Source organism: Myotis brandtii, unplaced genomic scaffold (genome assembly GCF_000412655.1).
Source record: "Myotis brandtii unplaced genomic scaffold, ASM41265v1 scaffold1186, whole genome shotgun sequence".
Lineage (NCBI taxonomy): Eukaryota > Metazoa > Chordata > Mammalia > Chiroptera > Vespertilionidae > Myotis > Myotis brandtii.
In genome coordinates, this window is record NW_005354120.1 from 205,548 (window position 1) to 216,978 (window position 11,431).

An 11,431-nucleotide genomic window follows, 5' to 3' on the forward strand; every position below is an offset into this window, starting at 1 on the left:
GCAAAACCTTTTAATGCATATTACCTAGTTAGCCCTCACAATTCTTTGAGGCACTTACAATTATTATTATTGTTCTCTTCTTGCAAATGAAAGAATAATAGCATACTCCTCCCCACAAAAATCTAAGTGCTTTTTCTCAGGCCATACAGCTAGTAGTGTCAAAATGTGGCTTCTGTTTTCAGACTTCTTTGCTTTTTCTTCTTCCACATGCAGCTTCTCTACTGTCTAATGTGGACATAATTAAAGAACATTCCAATGAACTCTTCACATTCCCCCCCACTCTTGTCTTGGTTATCTATTACTACCCAGAGTTTTCTTTCCTGACATGATCACAATGATTAATTTAATTATCTCAAATTATTATTATTTTTAAAATATATTTTTATTGATTTCAGAGAGGAAGGGAGAGGGAGAAAGGGATAGAAACATCAATGGTGAGAGAGAATCACTGATCGGCTGCTTCCTGCACACCCTCTACTAGGAAGGAAGCCCCCAACCTGAGCATGTACCCTGACTGGGAATGGAACCATGAACTCCTCCTGGTTCATAGGTCGACACTCAAGCGCTGAGCCACACTGGCCAGGATAATTACCTCAAATTAGATTGTACCTTGTTACACGGTGCTCTCTCATAGCTCAGGGATTTCAGCATGTTTGCAGAGCTCAAGTTATAACCAGGAATCAGATGCTAGCCTCAACTTCTGGCCCCATCGGACCTCTCTTTGACCACCCATTTCTCTCCCGCACCCCTAGCCTCTTTTAAAGTCCTCTCTACTGACCTTCTCTGACCACAATATAGAACGTCTTGCTCACCCTCTGGCTTGACTTCCAGAACTTGAGTCCCTTTGAGCTTTGTTATGACTGTGAAACTCCCTTACCTCTTCTTTCTGCCCCTCCTCCCACCTCAAGCTGCTTGTTCTCCCTGCTGCTTATCTCAATCTCCTCTCCCATCTCTTCACCCCCAGTTTGTCAGAAAACCTTGTCCGGGAGATAGAGTTGGCTTACTATGGCCGTGCATAGCGCAGATTTTTGCCCTGATTTGCCAATTACCAACAATATGGTTGGGGCATTAAGATCTAATCCATGTTAATGACTCTTGATACCTAAGCTCTCTTGCAAGGTTGTCTGGAGTGTCTTTCAAGAACAGCTTTAATCTTCTGAGGTATCCAACCTAGACAACCTTAAGATGACAGAAAACTTAGGTACTGTGCATTTTATTTCTGTCAGATGCTGCCATGAACAGGAAAAAAAACTTCCACTATTTTGTTGCTTTACTCATTTTCACTAAGTTGTTTATGAAAATGAGTTCTCTTCCTGAAGAAAGACCCTGAACGTACTTCTTTTCTTCCTTTTGCTGCTGCATGTTTTCTCTCTTCTAAGTCATGGTCTAATGCTTTAGCCAATGACAGTGATGGCAGAAGCAACTTCATTTCTATTAGGCTTCCTTCCCTGAGGATGACTGAGGCGGGCTCTGCAGTGGGCTCCATCATACCTCCAGCTGGGCATCCTGCCACAGACTGCAAAATGCCTCCTCCTCACACCAAGAGCTGAATAAAGGTGAGTGCTCAGGACAGGAATCAGGGCAGCTTACAAAATCTTTTCAGAAATGAGAGAGAGAGATAGAGAGAGAGAGAGAGAGAGAGGAGAGAGAGCACTTAATGGCCACATTCCAGTCTTGTGGATTTTCCCCCTGTTGTCAATCTTGTTCCCCAAAGCTGCTGCCTCATATTCCACATGTAATCGACAATTTGAGCTACTGAATCAGCCACCCAAAGGTGTACCTGCTGAGAGAACCTGCAAGGAGTCACAAATTAATGTCATTCTCCATTTCATCATTTCACGGATTCTTGAGAATGACCTACATTACTTAGGAATTCAAAAATGAATTTCTTTTTAAAAAAATATGTTTTTATTGATTTCAGAGAGAGGAAGGGAGAGAGAAAGAGAGATAGAAACTTAATGATGAGTGAGAATCATTGATCTGCTGCCTCCTGCATGCCCCCTACTGGGGATCAAACCTGCAACCCAGGCATGTGCCCTGACCAGGAATCGAATCGTGACCTCCTGGTTCATAAGTCAACACTCAACCACTGAGCCACACAAGCCAGTCAAAAAAATGAATTTCTTAACATAAAAAAACCAAACAAACCTGAACAAGTTACCTTTTCTCCAGAAATTCTTGAAAAAATTTTTCTTGGTTCCTAGAATCATAATTCCAGTTTCATATTAATATATACCTTTTCATGTTCTGTTTTATCTTTGTGCCTCAAATTTCTCTCTGGGTTCCTTACGGTGTTAGTGGCTTTTGGAGGATTGAAAACTCTTTCTCAGGGACTTTTCCTTCTAATAATTTTAGAATTCTAAGCTTTGTTTGTATGGATTTCCACTATTATTTCCTTTCCTATCTGTGTTCTTTTTTTTAATTTCTTTATTGGTTAAGGTATTACAAATGTGTCCTCATCCCCCCATTAACCCCCAACCTCCCCCCACACACACACACACTCATGCTCTCATCCCCCTGCTGTCCGTGTCCATTGGTTTGGCTTATATGCATGCATACAATTCCTTTGGTTGATCTCTTCTACTTTCCCTCTGGGGATTGATAGTCTGATCGCTGTTTCTCTGTCTTTGGATCTGTCCCTGTTCATCAGTCTATGTTGTTCCTATCTGTGTTCTTTTTAATTTTTTTGCCTTCATTTTATATAATCTTGGTCCTGGGGCTTAGTCTTACACATTTATCTTTTTTTTTTTCTGCACAAAAATTGAATCCTAGGATTAGTTTCTGAAGTTCAGATTTTTCCAATTTAACTATTCTGGTTTATGAAAAAGTTGATATTTCCAGCAATTAAGATGGTCATGTGCAGTTCCACCCATCTCCAGTTCCACCCATCTCCAACCTGCAGGCCAACCAGTAGGCGAATACTGCCCGGCTCCTCGTTACCTCCGCTCTGCTGCCCCACTCCACTGAGAAGCATCTTTTAGCCCTGACCTGTCTGTCCACTGCTCAGCATTGATCTGCTCAGTGTTCTAGTCTTTCAGAGCCGCCCGCCCTCCCCCCGCCCCCCTTTCTGCTGGAGAACAACTTTGAGCCAAGAAGCTCAGGAGCAGTGCTCATTTTCCTTTCACTAGATGGTAATTTGAAACCAGGAGGCCAGCAGGTGTTTCCCAACCCATCCCCAGTCACACAAGGAACCTCCACCACTCTCACTCAGTTACCCTACCCCTCAGTAGGATCTAAAAATCCCCCTGTGCCAGTCAGTGGAAAACCAGAAGTAAGCCAGCCGTATTTCATGAGTTGGTCCTTGGGGAATGGAAAATATATCAATGTTGTTTTTTTTAAGACATCACATTTTATTTTATTTTTTAATCTTTATTGTTGAAATATTACACAAGTCTCCCCTTTTACCCCATTGACCTCTTCCAGCTCGCTGCCATCCCACCCCCCCAACCCCCAGGACCTCATCACTCTATTGTCTGTGTCCATAGGTTATGCATATATGCATACAAATTCATTGGTTGATCTCTTTCCCCTCACCCTCCCCTGCCTTCCCTCTGAGTTTCAACAGACTGTTCATGCTTCTGTCTCTGGTTCTAGTTTTGTCCATCTGCTTATTTTGTTCTTTAGATTCCACATATGAGTGAGATCGTGGGATACTTATCTTTCTCTGACTGGCTTATTTTGCTTAGCTTAATACTCTCCAGGTCCATCCGTGCAGTCTTGCTAGCTATACTTGGAAGAGAGGTAGGAGAATAAGCCGAATAATTGCTCCAGTGAGCACCTTGAGAGGAACCCCAATCGACAGCCGATGGGAAACCAGAAATCAAGGGCACATAAATGCCACATTCTGGTTGATGTCCAGCAGGATGGAAGCAGAGGAAGCAAAACTGTAGAGGGCCAGGGGGTGATGAGGAGTAACTGGGCTAGGGGTGGGGTGGGTGAAAAGGATATCAGTGTAGATGTGGATGAAGAGCAGTCAGAAGGGGTCAGGCAATACTTTCTTAATTAAATCCTGTGGTTCCAGTCACTTTTGAAACACAGCAAGGTAAGTAATTAATTAAGCTCTGTTATAGATGTAAACCTGAACTGAGTAGCTATTTTCTTGGGAAAAATAAATTGTCATTTAGAACATAAAAAACATGCTGTTTTTCCCTGTCCTTTAGTGGTGATCCTTTGAAAACAGTCATCATCTCACAAATCCTTCCAGGTGGTTTCCGAAAACATAGTCTTTCCCTGGAGAAAGGGGAGAAGCTGACATGGAAGGTGATTAAAGGTGATGGGACTGAGGTGAGGATCCTGAGGGTGTAGAGGCAGTTCCCCCAGAGAGTCCCAAGGCAGGATAACTAAAGGAAAAGGTTTGGATTTTTTTAAAACCAAAATCATATGGATAATTCACACAACTCTAGTTCAGTGTCCATAGTGGGCAAGAACGTGACACGTGTCTTGCATTGCTTATTCAAGAAGTCTGTCTATGTGACTTAATTTGTAATGGTCTTATAACATCTTCTAGAAACTTAGTTTTATCTTAGTTCAGACACTAAACATTATTATTATTGTCAATTTTTAAAAATTGATTTCAGAGAGGAAGGGAGAGGGAGAGAGAGCAAGAAACATCAATGATGAGAGACAATCATTGATCAGCTGCCCCCTGCACGCCCCCTACAGGGGATTGAGCCCACAACCTGGCATGTGCCCTGGCCGGGAATTGAGCTGTGACCTCCTGGTTCATAGGTCAATGCTCAACCACTGAGCCACACTGGCCAGTCAACATTGTTTTTATTGGCAATTATTATTATTGGCCATGCTGCTGAAGAACTAAGTCATACCTAATTTACTTAGGAGGTACAGCAGAAAAGAATGAGAATATGGCAGCCAAGTAGACCTTGCTTCACAACCTTGCTTTGCCATTGCTTAACTGTGTTGCTGTGGGCAAGCACTTCAAACGAGTTTATCTAATGGTAAAAGGAGATGCCATTCCCTTCATTGTAGGGCTGTTGTCAAGACTGAAAGTAAGTATGTAAGGAGAGACTACTTCGCTTTAATTTCATGGGTAAAGACCTCAGATTTGAGTTTAATATTGACTTAGTGCAAACCTGATTTACAACTGTACTTCTATGACAAAAGTCAATTGGAACCTGTCTGACAATGTTAGTGTTGCAACCTTTTCTGTGACTTCCTGTTTACTCTGAGCTTTTCCAGAATTAGCAGTTTTCCATTCTCACCCATTTATTTTACTTTAATTATAAAGCATCTACCTATCTATGGCATACAAAGCCTTTGATATTTTGGCTCTGGCCTATCTTACGAGCTTCTCCACTCCTCCTCCTCCTTTGCAATTAGAGCAGTTTCCTAGCACACCATGCCTTTAACATCTCCATGCCTTTGCACACACTGCTTCCTTCATCTATGTTCTTCTCTTCCAATACCTGGGAAATTCCAGTTCATCCTGAAAAACACTCAGCTGTCCCTGACGATGATTTGTTCCTTCAACAAGCATTTATTGGCCTATTGTTTGTCAGGAACTCTTTCCTAATATCCTATATAATAAAAGGCTAATATGCAAATCGACCGAATGGCAGAACAACTGATCGCTATGACATGCACTGACCACCAGGGGGTAGACACTCAACCCAGGAGCTGCCTCCTGGTGGTCAGTGCACTCCCAGAAGCAGGGCTCACGGCTGGCAAGCACAGCGGTGGTGGCGGGAGCCTCTCCCGCCTCCATGGCAGCGCTAAGCCATCAGTCAGACATCGCCCAAGGGCTCCTGGACTGCAAGAGGGCGCAGGCTGGGCTGAGGGATGCCCCTTCCCCCGCGTGCACGAATTTTGTGCACCAGGCCTCTAATAGTTGTATAAGATAAAAAGATGCTATGAAGTCTTTGTGGGATTCTTCAAGAAGAGTTAACTATTTTTTCTTATGCGTATCTTGGACTGTCATACACCACATAACAATGTTTAGGTCAATGATGGAATGCATGTACGATAATGGTCCCATTTACGTATATAAAAGCCTAAGTGACTGTCCAACCATTCCACCAGTAGCTATGATGTGCAATGACCACCAGGGGGCAGACGCTCAACGCAGGAGCTGCCGAGTTGCGGTGACTTGGCAGCTGCAGTTCTCGGGTGATGCACCCGGAACTAGAGAGGAGGGAGCCTGATTCCAGGGTGCATCACCCTAGAACTGAGAACCGCCGCCCTCTCGCCCAGGACCCCTCGGGGGATGTCAGAGAGCCGGTTTTGGCCCAATCCCCGCCGGCCAGGCCAAGGGACCCCACCGGTGCATGAATCTGCACACCAGGCCTCTAGTAAAGTTATAATAGACCTGAAAAATTCCTATCATCTAGTGATGTCATGGCCTTAATGTTGTAGCACAATGCATTTACTCACATGTTTGTGGTGATGCTGGTATAAACAAACCTAATGCTCATTGTATAAAAGTATAGCACATGCAATTATGTACAGCACATAAAACTTGATAATGCTAATGATACTGGTTTATATATTCACTATACTATACTTTCTTTTAAATCCTCACTTGAGGATATGTTTTTATTGATTTTTTAGAGAAAGAGAAAGGGAGAGAAAGAGAGAGAGAGACATTGATGTGAGAGAGAAACATCGATCAGTTGCCTCATGTACACACCCCCGACTAGGAATTGATCAAACTAGGTATGTGCCCTGACTGAGAATCAAACCTGCAACATTTTGGTTTATGGGATGACATTCCCACCAACTGAGCCACCTGCTAGGGCACTAAACTATACTTTTTATTATTATTTTAGAATGTATTCTTTCTACTTATATTTTTAAAAGTTTGCTTCCCTGGCCAGTGTTCTCAGTGGTTAAAGCATCGGCCCACTAATTAAGGGTCCAGGGTTTGATTCTCTGTCAAGGGCAATTACCTGGGTTGCATGTTCTATTCCTGGCCCCAGTCAGGGCATGTGCAATAGACAGAGAAGGTAGGCATTGTTATCTCAACTTACAGATGAAGAAATTGAGATCAGAAATGACAAATACCTTTCCCAAGTTGCACAGCTAGCAAGGGACAGAACTGGGACAATGAGCTAGTTCTTGTGACTGATTCTCTCAAATATACATTCTTTTCTGCCATGTCAATGTCTGTGTGTGTGTGTGTGTGTGTGTGTGTGTGTGTGTGTGTGGATTAGCCCTAATCTGATCCCAAGAGCGACAAGGCAAGAGAACAGAACTCCAGTGAGGCACCTCAGTGCCCTTGCCCTTGAACCTAAGAGTCTGCCCCCCATGCCCGTACTAGTCACATCCCACGAACAAAATGTGAGCCTGGGTAGCCTGGAGCTCAGTCTTCTTGAAGAACATGAGCTCATTCTCCCCTTCGGTCCCTAACAAAGTGAAACAGGGGCTGGAGGAGGCTCTTCTTTTTTCTTTAGAGAACCAAAGACTTCCACTATGGAGAGAAGCTGGACTAAGTCATTACTTAGTTATTGTAGTAATTTAAAAATACACATTCTCATTTTTTAATTGTTTTGTTTCCTACTTGACTAGGAGTTAGTTAGTAGATATTGATACATCTATTCATTTATTTATATACTTATTTATCCAGATGGAGCAGGCAAGGCGTTTATTAATCCACTGTAAACTACTTGTTTCTGAAATCAAATAGTTGCTTCTTAATTTCTTAGTAGAAATGATCTTTATGTGGCCAATGTTCACTACACTGTTTCTCTGAATGACAAATTTACTTTGGGGGAAAATAATGATACACTCCAACGATTTAATAAGTTTTTTTTTCTCACTTTCACATTTAAAGTATGTTGTGTGATCTTTTCCTGACATTTGAAAGAATGAAATAAATTTCATCTTATTAGGACTGGTAATCTGTGGGATAAATACCTCTGCACGATATACAGTTGACCCTTGAACAACATGAGGGTTAAGGGCATCAAATCTGTGTATAACTTTGGTTCCCCCAAACTTAACTACTAATACACTACTGTTGACCAGGAGCCTTACCAGTAACATAAAGTCAATTAACACATATTTTGTGTATGTATTATAAACTATATTCTTATAATAAAGTAAGCTAGGGAAAGGAAAATATTATTATGAGAATAATAAGAAAAAGAAAATGCATTTACAGTATTTATTGAAAAAATTCACATAGAAAGTGGACCTACACAATTCAAACCTGTATTGTTCAAGGGTCAACTGTAATATTACTCGTGGAATATGGCACTCTGCTACTTTCCAATGACATTTTTTCGCTATTTCTTTTCTTTTTCACTGTCTATCCTACTTGCTTCTATTCCCTTTTCTCCTCCTACCCCTTTCCTTCTTGGACTTTCTAGGATGTCTGGCAGATAAATCCCTCACTTCTGGACCAAAAGGCTCTTCTCAATACCTTCTAACAGATTATTCTATTTATTGGAAAAACCTTTCCTAAAAGTTTGGTCTATTTGCCAAGCCTCGGAACAAATGATCTACTATAAAGTCAGACTTGGGTGCAGAATTAAAGAAATTACGTGAACACTTAAGGCAAAAACCTCTGCTATCTTTAAAAAAAAAGCTATTAAAGCCTTAACACATACACTCATTTACTTGGTCAAATCAAATTCTACTCAAATATTTACTTCACTTTGCTAAGTGAAGTAATTACATACATACATTGTTAGCCTATTGTTCTAAATAGGTTTTGATCAGAAAATATACCATTTTCAAGAAACAGACAACCAGTTTGAGTGAAATGATCATAAATTTGGTTCCTACCTGACACACAGTCAGTGAAGCACTCCCGCAACAGTGGACGATTTCTGAGATAAAGTAACCCCACTCTAAGGGCGAGTGTCCATTCACTTAGATCTATAGCCTCTGAATGCATCCATATGTACAAGGATGTCTATATATAGAATATGTCAGTCAGTGGGGAATTACCTTTCTGTCAGCTTTAATAACTAACTTTCATTAACTTTTACAACAATGGAAAGAGTGTGGTCTTGACCTTTGAGACTATGATCGGCAGCAGGGATGATAACAGCTTCCTCAAGTTCCTTGTGAGCTTTATACCACTCATCGCACGTGTGTATTTCATTGGTTTGCAGAGATTTGTACAGCAGATGTGCATGTGGAAGTAAAAAGAAAAAAATCTCAGCAAAGCTTATCTTTCTGACATTTTCCCACCAGTGGAGGAGGGATTTCAGAGATGTTGCTTCTTGGCGGGATGACTCCACGGATCTCGCTCAAGCTGCACGAGAATGCTGTGCAGACTAACTCCTGGTCTGATAAAGGACCTTGTTAGGAAGCTCTCCCAACTCCAGGCAACAAGCCTCTGTTTGGACTCTAATTCCTGCCCCTCTGCCTCCCACCATTCCCTCTAAGAGCAGTAAACCTTTTGCTACTGGAGCCAATGAATACTTTGCATCCTCATCTCTTACTTACCCTCTTAGCATTTAACCTGCTGAGGACTCTTCTTGGAAATATTTTTTAAATGTTTAAAAAAATTTTTTTACCACACTTCTCTTTATTTTTCACCTCGTGCTTCTCCACTGATTCTTCCTCTATCCAAACCTGGGCTTCGTTCTCTCCTCTCTTTCTACCCTCGTGCTGTAGGTAAGAGTCCATTGGTTCCCAGTGACCTTTAAGTCTCTAACTCCAGCCCTCCAGACTAGACTCACGTAGTGAATGGCCTAGATGCTCCAGAGGCATCTCAATCTTGACACATCCAAATCTGAACTTTTGATCTTTCGCCCCAAATGTGTGTCAGTTCTAGTTGTTGTCATTCTGGTACAAAATGCCGGCCTCTTGGCATGTCAGAGACCTGGGAATCATCCTTGCACTTCCACTTACGAACACTCTGCCCACCCCAGCCAATCCATCATCACCAAGTCCTGTTGAATCTACCTCCAAAACATACTACAAAGCCACTGTTTTTCATCTCCACTCTCGCCTCCCTCGCCTAAGCCACTACCATCTCTCACAATAGCCTCTTGCCGCATTTCCTGATTCCTCTTTTAACCCTTCCAGTCTCTTCACCATCTCATAGTCTGAAAGATCTTTTCATGCTAGTCCTCTTCATGGAGCCAATGTTAACCCTTACAATACAAGGCCTCCAAGGTCTTGCATGAGATCCCCCTGCCCACCTCTCCTACCTCATCTGGCCCCTTCCTCCCCATTGTTTTCTCTGCTCCAGCCCCTGTGCTGCTTTGGAGCCCTCTGACTTTGCCAGCTCCGTTCAGGCAGTGTGCCCTCTGCTGAAATGCTCTCCCTCCTTCCCTCTCTTTCTGGCTCTTACTTAGTCTCAGTTTCACTTCCTCCGATCCCCAAATCTAAATGAGCTCCTCTTGTGGTATTCCCTCATAACACCCTCTACTTTTCTAACATAGCATCATAATTTCAAAATAAGCTATTATTTTTTTAAACTACCTGTTTAATGGTTGGCTCCCTTGTTAGAATGAAAGCTCCAGATAAGCATGGACCTTGCTTGTCTTATTCAATCCTCTATGCCCAGTAGCAAGAATGACTCTATTAGAGAACTGGTCGAATGACAGTTACATGAATGAATTACATTCGATAGAACACAATTCAAAAAGAATTTAGACAAGACACTAGTTTGTTCTAAAATAATCCAACCTGTATTATTAAATCTAGCTCTAACTTAAACCAAGTGTGTAATTGAATTAGCTGTGGCATCATTTAAAGCATAGAATATTGCTTTTAATTGTTTTAACAAATGTACAGTATTTATTCAGAACTACTGTGCAGTGATCAAATTGTGTTTTTAGGCTTGGTTGATGAAAGAACTGGAAAATAATGCATATAAGATAGAATATCAGAATCACTCATCAGATTAAAAGTGATTTATTTTAGGACACATAAGAGAGTTTTGCAAAGTTAATAGACTACAAGAGGAACAAAGACAAATCAAAAGCGTTCCTGTATACTATCAATAACTAAATGGAAAATGTAATAGAAAGAAAGATAGCATTGGGAATAGCAACAAAACCTCCAAAGATAAGTAGGAATAAATCTTTCCAAAGACATACTAGAACTTTATGGAGAAAACTGCAAAACATCATTAAAGATGAAAAGGAAAACATACAGCCATACTAGTACATCTTCATAGATGTGAAGGCTCAATATCAAAAAGACATTTCCCTCAAATTAATCTAATATATTAAATGCTATTGCAATAAAAACCTAAAAATGGGGAGACTTACTCTGTCAGGTATACAGACTTATTACAAAGCTTTAGTAATTATGACAGTGCTCTATTTCTGCTACATTACAGTAGAGAAAGGATGAACTAACGATTCAGTAAATGGTGCTGAGACAACTGGCTAGCCACATGGAACAAATAAAATTTAGATCCCAACTTCACACCATACACACAAGTTTTTTTTCAAGTTGCCTAGAGACCTAAATGTAAAAAGCAAAGATTTACAACTTTTAGAAGAAAAAA